Source organism: Oncorhynchus tshawytscha, linkage group LG02 (genome assembly GCF_018296145.1).
Source record: "Oncorhynchus tshawytscha isolate Ot180627B linkage group LG02, Otsh_v2.0, whole genome shotgun sequence".
NCBI lineage: Eukaryota > Metazoa > Chordata > Actinopteri > Salmoniformes > Salmonidae > Oncorhynchus > Oncorhynchus tshawytscha.
This window is the reverse complement of record NC_056430.1, coordinates 51,179,672-51,194,295: the sequence shown is the minus strand read 5'-3', so window position 1 is coordinate 51,194,295 and position 14,624 is coordinate 51,179,672. Positions and strand designations below refer to the sequence as shown.

Genomic DNA, 14,624 nt, shown 5'->3' with positions numbered 1-14,624 from the left:
GCCACACTCTGGAAGCATTGACAAAGGAACAGGGGTCATTTAGCAGCATTCTTTCCACAGACCGGGTGGTCAAAGACCTCCCTCATCTCCTCCGTTAATCTACCGTAGGAGAAGCAGATGGGGGACTGCCTCACCCACACCAGTGGCCCAGGAAAGCGCTGCTCCATGGAAGGACTCCAAAAGGCTCCAGGGGCAGAGAAGAAGGACTTGGAACACAACACACACAACCTGACAAACAGAAAACAAGCCAATGTCCACTCAAGCCAGAGTCTTGACCACAGCTAACAACTCCCAGTCCCTCCACGTCATAGTTCCGCTCAGCTAGGGAACTCCCAGCACCACAAACGCAGGTGAATCAATAAGGAAGAGAATAATCCGCTCCTTATGATCCCCCTGTGTTACTATGTCCAGTGGAACCGTGGCCTCCCTGACCAGCCCTGACCCTAATGGTCGGCTATCTAAGGAGTGCACGGGGAAGGGTTGGTCTAGCGGCACCAGGGGAATCCCTAGCCTTAACACGAGCCCGCGATCCATAAAGTTCCCAGCTGTGCCTGAATCGGTCCCCCACGCCATAGTTCCGCTTCGCCGGACCAAGCTTCCTTGAGAAGAAAGCGCAGGGGCGGAGCTTCGGTGGCGTGCCCGGGCGATGTGATAGCACGGCTCCCACCCCAGCCTCGGAGACCTTATGATCCCCCTGCATTACCGTGGAACCGTGGCCTCCCTGACCAGCCCTGACCCTAATGGTCGGCTATCTAAGGAGTGCATCTAAAGAGTGCATGGGGAAGGGTTGGTCTAGCGGCACCAGGGGAATCCCTAGCCTTAACACGAGCCCGCGATCCATAAAGTTCCCAGCTGCGCCTGAATCGGTCCCCCACGCCATAGTTCCGCTTCGCCGGACCAAGCTTCCTTGAGAAGAAAGCGCAGGGGCGGAGCTTCGGTGGCGTGCCCGGGCGATGTGATAGCACGGCTCCCACCCCAGCCTCGGACGCGTCCACCTCCACTATGAACACCAGAGGGGTCCGGATGAGCCAGCACGGGAGCGTCGGTGATCAGCTCCTTCAGGCGAAAGAAGGCTCTGCCCGCCTTCACTAACCAGCGCAGGCGCTCCGGCCCCCCCTTCAGCAGTAAGGTAATGGGAGTAGCTACCTGACCTAAACCCCGGATAAATCTCCAGTAGTAATTGGCAAACCCTAAAAACCGCTGCACCTCCTTTACCGTGGTCGGAGTCGGCCAATTACGCAGGGCTGTAACGCGGTCACACTCCATCACCACCCCAGAGGAAGTGGAAATGCGATAACCCAGGAAGGAAACGGCTTGTTTGGAGAAAACACACATTTCTCAGCCTTGACGTACAGGTCATGTTCCAGCAGTCGCCCAAGTACCCTATGCAACAGAGACACGTGCGCGGCGCGTGTAGCAGAATAGATCAGTATATCATCGATATACACCACCACACCCTGCCCGTGCAGGTCTCTGAGAATCTCATTTACGAAAGATTGGAAAACGGCTGGAGCATTCTTCAACCCATACGGCATGACGAGGTACTCATAATGGCCAGATGTGGTACTAAACGCGGTCTTCCACTCATCTCCCTCCCGGATACGCACCAAATTATACGCACTCCTAAGGTCCAGTTTTGTGAAAAAACACGCCCCGTGAAATGATTCCACCGCCATGGCGATGAGAGGTAGCGGGTAACTAAACCCCACTGTGATGGAATTTAGACCTCTATAATCAGTGCACGGACGCAGACCTCCCTCCTTTTTCTTCACAAAAAATAAGCTTGAGGAGATGGGTGATGTGTAGGGCCGAATGTAACCCTGTCCCAGAGATTCAGTGACATATGTCTCCATAGCCACTGTCTCCTCCTGAGAGAACAGGTACACGTGACTCCTGGGAAGTGCAGCGTTTACCAGGAGGTTTATCCCGCAATCCCCTCGTCGATGAGTTGGTAATTGGGTCACCCTCTTCTTACAGAAGGCGATAGCCAAATTGGCATATTCAGAGGGAATGCACACAGTGGAAACCTGGTCTGGACTGACCACCGTCGTCACACCGATGGAAACTCCTATGCCCCTCCCTGAACACACCTCTGACCACCCTCGGAGAGCCCCCTGTCTCCATGAAATCTCAGGATTGTGATTAGCAAGCCAGGGAACTCCCAGCACCACTGGAAACGCAGGTGAATCAATAAGGAAGAGACCAATCCGCTCCTTATGATCCCCCTGCATTACCATGTCCCGTGGAACCGTGGACTCCCTGACCAGCCCTGACCCTAATGGTCGGCTATCTAAGGAGTGCATCTAAAGAGTGCATGGGGAAGGGTTGGTCTAGCGGCACCAGGGGAATCCCTAGCCTTAACGCGAGCCCACAATCCATAAAGTTCCCAGCTGCGCCTGAATCGACTAGCGCGTTATGCTGTAGAGAGGGAGAAAACTCAGAGAAAGAAATTAATAGGAACATATGACCAACAGGGAGCTCTGGGTGAGTCTGGTGCTAACTCACCTGGGGTGAACGAGGAGTGCTCTGCCTGCCCGACTCCCAGACGAGCTCATCCAGCACTGATTGGCAGTGTGTCCTCTCCTACCACACCTGGTGCAGGAGGAGCCTCCTCCTCCGGTTCCCTTCGATGCGGCCCCCCCCTAACTCCATGGGGATTGGAGCGGGAGGGCTGGGAGGTGGAACCAACAGGGCTCGTTCTGGATGCCCGCGTGCAGCCAGCAGGTTGTCTAGTCGGATGGACATGTCAATGAGTTTGTCGAGGGAGAGGGTGGCGTCCCGACAAGCTAGCTCCCTGCGGACGTCCTCCCAGAGGGTACAGTGATAGTGGTCCATCAGGGCCCTGTCGTTCCACCCCGCTCCAGCGGCCAAGGTCCAGAACTCCAGCGCACAGTCCTGCGCGCTCCTCGTCTCCTGTCGCAGGTGAAACAGCCGTTCACTACCACTACTCGGGGTAGTGGTTCCTCACCGAGTCTGGGCCATTCCACACTGCGTTGGCCCACTCCAGGGCTCGACCCGTCAGACAGGAGACAAGGACGCTCACACTCTCCTCCCCCGAGGGAGTTGGATGAATGGTAGCCAGTTACAGCTCCAGCTGTAGTAAGAACCCCTGGCACCCAGCCGCCATTCCATCGTACTCCCTGGGGAGCGCCAGCCGCAGAGCACCGGATCCGGACGCCGTAGGAGGGGTAGGTGGTGCTGGCGGTGTCACGCCCTGACCTTAGAGCTTTTTATGTCTCTATTTTGGTTTGGTCAGGGTGTGATTTGGGTGGGCATTCTATGTTCCTTTTTCTATGTTTTTGTATTTCTTTGTTTTGGCCGGGTATGGTTCTCAATCAGGGACAGCTGTCTATCGTTGTCTCTGATTGGGAACCATAAATAGGTAGCTTTTTCCCACAGGGTTTTTGTGGGTAGTTAATTTCTGTTTAGTGTTTTGCACCTTTCAGGACTGTTTCGGTTATTCCCTTTGTTATTTTGTAATAGTGTTCAGTTTTAATAAAGAAAGAGTGAACACTTACCACGCTGCGCTTTGGTCCGATGATTCCTCTTCTTCAGACGACGAATACCGTTACAGGCGGAGGAGGAGCTGGGGGTGAGGTAGGGAGGACACTCCTCTCACATCGGTCCATCCTCTCCATCATTTGGTCCATTGCCGACCCGATACGGTGGAGAATGGCCTTATGATGGTGGACTCGCTCCTCCATGGATGGGAGAGGAAGTGCAGCTGCTCCTGCTGACTCCATGAAATGGTGCCGGCTTCTGTCACAACGCCTGGAGTGGTGGGTGCGGAGTCAAATGCAGAGGATACTGGGGAAATCAGACTTTATTAGGTCTCCAACGCTAATGCCCAAAACAACAGGCGAAATTAGTCACAAAATTGTCCAACCCAACACTGGGCACAAACTGACAGGAACACAACACGCACAACCTGACAAACAGAAAGCAAGCCCGCACAAAAACAGATGGGCCTAACTGGCTTAAATAGACTGAATCAAAAAACAAAATAAGAGACAGGTGAAACCAATAAGACCAAACAAACAGAAAAGGAAAAGGGGATCGGTGGCGGCTAGTAGACCGGCGACGACGACCCCCGAGCGCCACCCGAACAGGCAGGGGAGCCACCTTCGGTGGGAGTCGTGACACAATTGGGTTGAGGTCGGGTGATTGTGGCGGCCAGGTCATCTGATGCAGCACTCCATCACTCTCCTTCTTGGTCAAATAGCCCTTACACACACTGGAGGTGTGTTGGGTCATTGTCCTGTTGAAAAACAAATGATAATCCCACTAAGTGCAAACCAGATGGGATGGCGTATCACTACAGAATGCTGTAGTAGCCATGCTGGTTAAGTGTGCCTTGAATTCTAAATAAATCACTGACATTGTCACCAGCAAAGTGCCCCTACACCATCACACCTCCTCCTCCATGCTTCATGGTGGGAACCACATATGCGGAGATCATCCGTTCACCTACTCTGCGTCTCACAAAGACACGGCGGTTGGAACCAAAAATCTCGAATTTGGACTCATCAGACTAAAGGACAGATTTCCACCAGTCTAATGTCCATTGCTCATGTTTCTTGGCCCAAGCAAGTATTTTCTTCTTATTGGTGTCCTTTAGTAGGGATTTCTTTGCAACAACGACAAAGAAGGCCTGATTCACACAGTCTCCTCTGAAGAGTTGATGTTGAGGTGTCTGTTACTTGAACTCTGTGAAGCATTTATTTGGGTTGCAATTTCTGAGGCTCGTAACTTTACGGAACTTATCCTCTGCAGCAGAGGTAACTCTGGGTCTTCCTTTCCTGTGGCGGTCCTCATGAGAGCCAGTTCCATCATAGCTTTTGATGGTTTTTGCGACTACACTTGTTCTTGAAATTGTCCGCATTGACTGACCTTCATGTCTTAAAGTAATGATGGACTGTCGTTTCTCTTTGCTTATTTGAGCTGTTCTTGCCATAATATGGACTTTTACCAAATAGGGCTATCTTCTTTACATCCCCTTACCTTGTCACAACACAACTGGTTGGCTCAAACACATTAAGAAGGAAAGAAGTTCCACAAATTAACTTTTAACAAGGCACACCTGTTAATTGAAATGCATTCCAGGTGACTACCTCATGAAGCTGGTTGAGAGAATGCCAAGAGTGTGCAAAGCTGTCATCAAGGCAAAGGGTGGCTACTTTGAAGTATGTCAAATATAAAATATATTTTGATTTGTTTAAAACACTTTGATTACTACATGATTCCATATGTGCTATTTCATAGTTTGGAAGTCTTCACTATTATTCTACAATGTAGAAAATAGTAAAGAAGACAGAAAATCCCTTGAATGAGTAGGTGTGTCCAAACTTTTGACTGGTACTGTATATCATCCTAATCTAGGTGTAGATTACATTCCAGTGTTCGAACTTGTAAAAAAGGCTGCATGGGATTTGTCTTAATGCGACTCCGTGCAGCCAATGTCAATGTCCACTTTAGGTATATTGCCGAGAGTCACTTGTGGATTTGACAGCTCTAACGCAGTTCCACCTCCGACACTGCCAAAACAAAACAACTTCTTCTTCTTTGGTATCATGGTGTTCGCACATTTTGTTTGTGCATGCTGCCACCTACTGTGGGGAATGTAGGCTCGATCACGTTACATTTTGTGACACAAAACATAAAAAGGGAAAGGGGAAAGGAGCAAATTGCACCACCAGCAAACCCTACACTTACGGAGCCTTTGCAATGTATTCACACCCCTTGACATTTTCCACATTTTGTTGTGTTACAGCCTGAATTTAAAATTGATTAAATTGAGATGTTTTGTCACTGAGCCACACACAATACCCCATAATGTAAAATTGGAATAATGTTTTTAGACATTTTTACAAATGAATTACAAATGAAAAGCTGAAAATGTCTTGATTCAATAAGTATTGAAACCCTTTGTTATGGCAAGCCTAAAAATTGCTTAATTAAAAAGTCACATGAACTCACTCTCTGTGCAATAATATGTTTAACATGAGTTTTGATCGACTACCTCATCGCTGTACCCCACACATACAATTATCGGTAAGGTCCATCAGTTGAGCAGTGAATTTCAAACACAGATTCAACCAAAAAGACCAGGGAAGTATTCCAATGCATTGCAAAGAAGGGAAACTTTAGGTAGATGGATAAAATAAATTAAAAAGCAGACATTGAATATCCCTTTGAGCATGGTGAAGTTATTAATTACACTTTGGATGGTGTGATAGGAGAAAACTGAAGATGGATCAACAACATCGTAGTTACTCCGCAATACTAACCTAACAGACTGAGTGAAAAGAAGGAAGCCTGTACAGAATAAAAATATTTCAAAACCTGTTTGCAACAAGGCACTAAAGTAATACTGCAAAAAAATGTGTCAAAACAATAAACTTTTTGTCCTGAATACAAAGTGTTATATTTGGGGCAAATACAATACAACACATTACAGAGTACCACTCTCCATGTTTTAAAGCATAGTGGTGGCTGCATCGTGTTATGGGTATGTCTGTAATCGTTAAGGACTGGGGAGTTTTTCAGGATAAAAATAAACAAAAACCTAGACGAAAAAAAAAAAAACCTGGTTCAGTCTGCTTTCCACCAGATTTCATGTTCAATGCATTTGCAAACATGACTAAAAACATGTTTTCATTTTGTCATTATGGGGTATTGTGTGTAGATGGGTGAGATTTTTTTTTATTTCATCCATTTTGAAATCAGACTGTAACAACAAAATGTAGAATAAATCAAGGGATATGAATACAAGCAAATCTGATTTAAAATACAGATAAAAATACACCTTATGGAACAGCAGGGACTGTGAAGAGACAGACACACAGGCACATGCATACACACATGATAACATACACACTATACACACACGTACACATGGATTTTGTGTTGTAGATAATTATGTATCCAGGCTGTATCACAACCGGCCGTGATTGGGAGTCCCATAGGGCGGCGCACAATTGGCCCAGCGTCATCCGGGTTTGGCCGGTGTTGTAAATACGAATTTGTTCTTAACTGAATTGCCTAGTTAAATAAAAAAAGGTAGTAGTAGAGTAGTACCCTGAGGGCACACACTTAATGTGATGTGAAATCTGTTGTAATGTATTGTATTGTATTGTAAATGTATTGTAATGTTTTTAAAACTGTATCACTGCCTTAATTTTGCTGGACCCCAGTAAGAGTAACTTTTGCTTTGTTCAGCAACTAACGGGGATCCATAATAAATACAAATAGAAATACAAAATTAGCACCATTGTGGAAAGTGGCGAAGGGATGCTCTGGTTTGCTCTGGCAGCACTACATCCCTTTCCCGCTACACTGAATGAGCTAATTAAAGCGCACCTACTCTTTTGATAAAATGTGTGTCTGTTATGAAAATGTGGGAATATGTGGCCAAGAAAATATTTCTGGCTGGTCTCAAGTAAACAGTTGGGAGGGGATACTTTTGAAACGGGATTGAGGGAAGTAGAGCAAATATTTTGAATGAGCATGGAGAGCCTCATAGATTTGCCGAAATTTCCTTATAGCCTAGCTTTCAGTCTAATGCAGCTATTTACTTACTTTTGTAGTCTTGCACAGAATATCAGTCCTGTGTTCAGTACGTTTTTACATTGAATGGAATTGGTGAAAAACGGAGAGGGGTTGGGGAAGCTGTCAGCATGGCCACTGCCCTTTAAATACGTCACTCAATGCTTCAAGCCACACCTTGCTACACCCACCGAATGGGAGCAAACGTACCTCAAAGTCTGTTCAAGAATGTTCTGAGTAATGCTTCTAACACACCGACAGTGTCATTGCATTTTGGTACACCAGAATAACATGAATTTCCAATGAAACGCTGCGTTTGCCTTGCAGCATTGCGTTGCAGAGACAGTTGCAGTGCGTTCGGTGTGGTGCATATGTTGGATTTATCTAACACGTGTCAAACTGTATAGTAGACGGCTTGACAGAAATGGTAGTAGAAGGTGAATGTTGAACTTTTGTTGCATACATATCCAGATGATGCCGCATACTATTTTGCGCAATAATGCTGTCGGTGTGATCGAAGCGTTATGATATACAACGTGAATGCAAGAGACAGGTTGGAATGTTTGAATGAAATACGGGACATGTATATAAAAAAAAAATTGTGGTGTTTGAATTTGTTGATAAAATGTGGGACATGATTGTTTGGTTGCGGGACGTGGGACAAATGGACAAAATGCAGGACTGTCCCGCACAAGCTGGGACATGTGGTCCCCCTACCTCTGTTCTACGCTGACCCTGGCAACCTCAACCTGTCTCTCTCGCACAGACACTTCTGATCCCCAGCAACATGGGCACCCCCACAATTCAATTTTTTTTTCCCACCAATACTACACATTCCTTTGTCCCATGCCCTCCTGCATACTTCTCACAGCTCGCAATCTCCCTCCTAAACACTGCTGCAACACAGCCTGGTCTTATTGACTAGACATAACGTAGGATATGTAAATCCGGGATATTGAAATGAGTATGATATGTTACATTTGGTATGGTTACATAACACAGGTTACTTAAGGCAAAAACAAAAGGATGGTGGTTGAGTGGGCGTATTTATTATATATTTTTTTATTTACCTTTATTTAACTAGGCAAGTCAGTTAACCCTTTAACCCTAACCCCTAGCGTAGCTAAAGTTAGCCAGTTAGCTAACATTAGCCACAACAAATTGGAATTTGTCACATATCATACGTTTGTAAATTTGGAGCATATCGTGCCTTTTGCAAATTCCTAACATACTGTATATTTTGCAAATTCGTAACATTCACAAATTAATGCATACCATACATATCATGGCAAACGGAGTAGCTCGGATTTAAGTACAGAATAATATGAAATGCTCTGAGACCAGGTTGTGCAACATGACCATAAACACTGCATCTGAAACACCTTAGTGGGTTCCTGCAAAAACAACTGCTATGTGGATGAGGCTAAAGCGGATCTGAATCAGCCGCTAATCTGTTGCCCCTTTAAAGGGGCAATCTGTTGATACTACAATTAAATTTTTGCACTAAACATGAATTGTACCTACCAATTGATTCTTGAAGAATAACTTAAAGCCTGATGGGCTTAGTTCAAATGTCCTACCCCATCCCATCAGACCCACAAATATAAGATTTTGTAAACAATGTAGGCTAATGGTAAACAAACACTGTATAGCCTCAAATCCTGGTGAAATGCCAATGTTGATCTGTTGGATGGTCAGTCCTTGCATCCATACTGTAGCTCTGTCAATTAATTTGAGAGCGGTTACATTTCTCCAGCTCCATCCCTGAGCTGTTTACTAAATCAGTGGCGGGGTATCGTTTTTGTTGTTGTTGAATTGCAGACTGCCCCGTTAAGAGAACGAAGTTGGTTGGCCAGGAGGGGTCCGCCAGTCACCAGGGCATTTCAGCAGTCGATGTGACCAAGCCCCTTTAAAACATTACGCATATCAGGGGCTGGTTTATCTAGGGCTGTCGTGAGGTAATCTATCCATTCTAGCCGGGCAGGCCGACATGTGGTAATCGTAGAAAGCGCACAGTGCAATATGAGAAAAAAGCAATAACAATAAGAGCGCGCACGAGTTGCTTTTAAGCCGGGAAATGTACATGGAACATTGCAGACTTTACTAAAGCTAAAGATTGTTTGATCTCGTGAAACAACCTTAAACCAGCAGAAAACTAATACTAACCAAACGCAAGTTTTCACGACAATGGAATTTGCGTTCTCCTGACCCCTGGGAACCGTTGTGATTTTGCCTGGATTTAAAAGCACAAGTTACTGACCAATTGGATAAACTTGCCCTCCAATTCGGCCAGCCGACGGTACTGAACTCACTTTCCTTGTATCCAGAACGAAACGGCAGGTCGTGGAATTAAACCTGATTTATAAGAATTGAAGGTGAGTGAAGGAGGTCTAAGCTTACTGTTACTGCGAAAACCTACTTTTGATGCTTGCAAAACCATGTTTCTCAGAAATGTCGTCAATAGTTCCTGCAAAATGGGTTTATCCCCTAAATACGTGGAGTCTAGTGCAAGTTGCATGCTGATTGTGGCCAATATTATTATTTAATTAAAACGGGTTTTATTGGCACGAGAAATATGTTCACATTGCCAAAACAAGTGAAATAAACCAGCAAAAGTTAGAATAAACACATTTAACATCAACCAAAAAACCATTAGAAATTAACAGTAATCATTGCACTCAAACGTTTTAAAAATATATAAATTTCAAGGGTTTTAGCAATGTGAAAATAGTTGGTAGTACGAATAGTGGGGTACTTCTATCTTAACGTTGGAAGCCGATACCAATAGTTTCTGTATGGAATCCAGTTTTGCCATGTAAAATGAGTCCTAGTTTTGAATGTGTAAATGAACTTATGTAATACGGAGCCTACTATCACTATTACCCATCAATTGTATTTTCATTAGGCTATCTGGGGTGATAAACTTGACCACACTGTAGGTTAGCTTTCCAAAACCACATCGGGAGTCTGTGCAAGGGCGAAATTGTGATGTAGATATTGGTGGGGACTAACAGTAGACTGGTTGTCCTGGGGTCCTTCCATTGAGGTTTTTTGGGGACATTTAAAAATATATTTCCTGCAACTTTGCACAGTTAGACAACTTATTATGCCTCTCTTGAGGGGTAATTTGGAAACAGTGGAAGGATAAGTAGAATTTTATTGGGATAACATTTTTACTATTAAAGGAAAACTGCTAACTTCTTGCATTTCACCACATTTTGCCATGGGGCAGGGAGACATGTGCAGTTTTATAATGCTATTCTACACATTTATTCATGAATCTCAGAGAGAATGTTGTAGTTTTAAAACTAATTACCTGCAATGCTACACTTTGTCATGGGGCAAAGAGAAAAATGTTTTTATAGCTCATCTCATGCTATTCTTCACATTTTGCCATGAGGATGAGAACATTTCAGTTTAAAGCTAATTTCCTGCTACTCTTCACGTTTTGCCATTAAGCTGAGATAACATGTTTTAAAGTAACTGTCCAGTGAAAATCTCACTTTTAAAAGTTCATATTCTGTTAACTCATACCCAAATAATTTGGACTCATTCTATACTTATATTTGTGGCCAAAGCATAATTTGGAGGGAAAAAAACACTTCAAAAACCACATCTAAAACTTGCATCTCAAACAGAACTTTAAAAATAAATGCTTGCGATTTCCTCACAGGGGGTTGATGTCATCCTCCTGAGGAGGAGGAGGAGCTGGCCAATCAGCAGTCTACTCTTATTAATATTTTGAATGACTGGTATACTCCCACACCATTCTGTTGTTGGGGAACGCTCACGCTATTCCAACACAGAGAAGTAGCTTTTTAGCATACTTAATCACCATTTTTTTTGGGAAGGAAAATGATTTCACTCCTGTTGTAATTAATAATGGGTCATATTTCATAGAAATTTGGAAACATTGGACAATTACATTAAAGTTCGACCCTGGGCAAAAATACATTTTAAACTGTAACTGATTAATGCAACATCATACCAGGTAATTTTAATGATTACATTTTTTTTTATTAATAAGATATTTGGCTAAAGAAGTGACATTTGTTACCGATCTCTACAGCTTCCACCCAAAACAAATCCTGTGAAATGACTTCAACACATCCTGGAGGAGTTATGTTTAGCTTAACGAACTAGCTACGTCAGCAGCATTAATGACACATTGATGAACCATCAAATGCACAGCCAATTTCTGTTTAAAAATTGAGAAAGAGGAGTTGAACCGTTTTTCATGTCCAAAGTCGACCGTTAAAGTGAATTTCTTGCAACTTGACACATTTTTCCCTGCTGGTTAGCACATTTTTGGAGATGCAGTAGTATAGTAAATGGAAGGTTTTTTCCAACGTCACTGCTGTTTAGCAGTAGTTCATTGAACCACAGCAGGTGGTGGGTCATTGGAGTGGGACTGCTTGTTCTGTTTTTAAAGCCCATTTTATTTATTTTTAAAATTCCATGGTATCCAATTGGTAGTTACAGTCTTGTCCCATCGCTGCAACTCCCATATGGACTCGGGAGAGGCGAAGGTCAAGAGCCGTACGTCCTCCGAAACACAACCCAGCCAAGCCTCACTGCTTCTTGACACAATCCCCACTTATCCCGGAAGCCAGCCGCACCAATGTGTCGGAGGGAACACTGGCGACCGTGTCGGCATGCATGTGCCTGGCCCGCCGCAGGAGTCACTATAGGGCGATGGGGAAAGGGCATCCCAGCCTGCCAAACCCTCCCCTAACCCGGATGACGCTGGGCCAATTTTGCGCCGCCCCATGGGTCTCCCGGTCGACAGCCGGTTGCGACAGAACCAGGACTCGAACCAGGATTTCTAGTGGCACAGCTGGCATTGCGATGCAGTGCCTTAGACCAATGCACCACTCGGGAGGCCCTGTTTTTACAGCCCGTTTTGTCTCTCTCCGGCAGGCGTCGTTGCTTTACGTTGCATTCTTTACATTACTTTTCCAGTGGTATTTTGTGTATTGCAAATACTTTAATATCAATATCTGGTTTCTATGTTCTATGTTGAAGATGCACATTAAGAAATCCTCTTTCCAGCGATCGCAAGAATGGACTACAGCCTCTTCAGTTCTTTGACGAATTGATCCCTAACAAATTCACGTTTGATCCGTTCCACTATTTGCGCCCCAGTTCGTTTCTATACAGATGCAGTTCTGTGGAAGCTGTCACAAGCTGAGCTACGGTCATACACCCCCTCTCTCTCCACACACACACAATCCACTCAATAGCAGCGGCCCGCCCATTATAGCGTTATAAAAAAAATTGAATACATTTTTTGTTGTTGATAATGTTTAAAATGCTTCTAAAAGTTAGGATAATGTACACATTTACCTGTTTCAAAAAAATATTGTTCAAAACAAGCTGTTCAGTTATTTACTACTCAGTGACAGTCAGGCAGCTCCGCCCCCGTGGGCGCATCTACCAATGCGAACATTGCTTCGATTGCTTTGCAGGCTATTTGCTATGAGGGGGAAATACCCCAATGAAGTTGCAGGATTTCGTAGCATAAATTATAATAGCACAATGTAAATGGACCATCCTGGGGCGCTCAAATGTGCGTTCAGTCAGAACTTCTGGGTGTGCTCTAGTTTCCTCCCAATGATTGTCTCGCGCCAGACGGCTTACTTCCACACGTGAGATGTCTGCTCTATCAGGTACAGATGGCCCAAAGCAAAAAGGTAATTGTAATTAACTTGTATATAAATACTACATCCAGAAAGAGTCGAAGGACAGAGGCATACACTAGCTAGAACCTTCTCATTGCGGATCTGGTAGGATAAAAAAAGCATGGCCAATTGTTTCCCGCCATGTTGTTCAACAGGTTCTACTGTAGATGACAGGGCGACATGTTGTGAGGACTAAAACAGCATACAACTGGGTGTATCACAAAGCATGATCAAATTAATTGGCCAACTACAGTAATTTTGAGAAACATTGGTAAATAGTTTGGTTGATTTTATTTTGTTGGCAAATTTAACCAGTTATCTACCTGTTTTGATGAGCAGCTAACTAGCTGATAGCTTGCTGGCTAGTTAGCTCACATGCCAATTTCAAGTCTAAACTAATATTTGATTAACTCGGACATATGATGTTATTTCAGAATAAAAGTTAACGGGCTAGCACATCATGCTTTGTGACAAACGCAACCTGACAAATGATTTTCTCCCACTTAATTTTTATTTCTAAATGTGTCTGTGTGTATTGATATTCAGCTATCCAACAGTGTCATCCATGGCGGACAGAAGAGCCTTCAGTGAGAGTGACTGCCTCGGTGGCCACAGACTGCCTCTGAGTTGTACCATTCCTCAAATGATAGCCAACTGCTCTTCTTTTTAAGCTCATAGCTGCCCTTAACTTAATCTGTCACTTAAATTATATCGCAACATCATAATCGCAGAAACCACATGGAATATCCCATCCTGATGCTGATTGCCCATTTGATTTGCTTTGTAGTTTGTCAGACCTGGCATCTAATAATTGGGACATTCCTCGTTGTTTTAGTTATTGTACTTTTCCTGAATAGTTTTTGGCAGTGGCTGCCCCCCAAAAAACCTTTAGCCATGGCAAATCGGGTTTCCAGAAAATCAGGAACCACATTCATTTAAAAAAAAAATTTTACGCTCTTCCGCGTTGTCATTTTTGCGTGCTTTTTTTGTCTTAGGCTGCACGGCATACACAGCTGTCATTTTTGGTTACTAACGGTAAGGCCTAAACTCCCTTGATAGTGCCAAATATTTATCTAGTCTTTGTAGCCTATCAGTTTCTCTATAAAGCATCACTTCTTTTGTTTTGGGTAGATGATTAAAAGGTTTTGAGATGTTTATGGCTGTATTTCGGCAGCATGGAGATCAGAAGACTAACAGAGCATTGTCTTATGGACGGCTAAATTTGTCTGCAGTAATAAATAAATAAATAGGAAGTTACCTTTTTAAACAGATGAGAGAATGCTGCCAATTATGTCCCTTGGCTGTGGAAGCTCAAACATATTTCAAGCTGGCCACTGTTGCAGGAGGTGGCTGAACAGCACTGCTGTTCTCGATTGTGACTAATTGGGACAGATTTTC

The 14,624-nt window shown here is 44.3% G+C and overlaps 1 protein-coding gene across 2 annotated transcripts in view; it reads left to right on the top strand.

The window, feature by feature from the left end:
• The first annotated feature begins 9,471 nt into the window (after nt 1–9,471).
• The window catches only part of plxnb1b (plexin b1b), a 117,615-nt gene continuing 112,462 nt past the window's right edge, over nt 9,472–14,624 (top strand). For both annotated transcript variants that reach the window (XM_042300590.1, XM_042300589.1), the window contains exon 1: nt 9,472–9,920. The gene's annotated coding sequence lies outside the window, so the exon portion shown is untranslated. The remainder of the gene's footprint in view (nt 9,921–14,624) is intronic.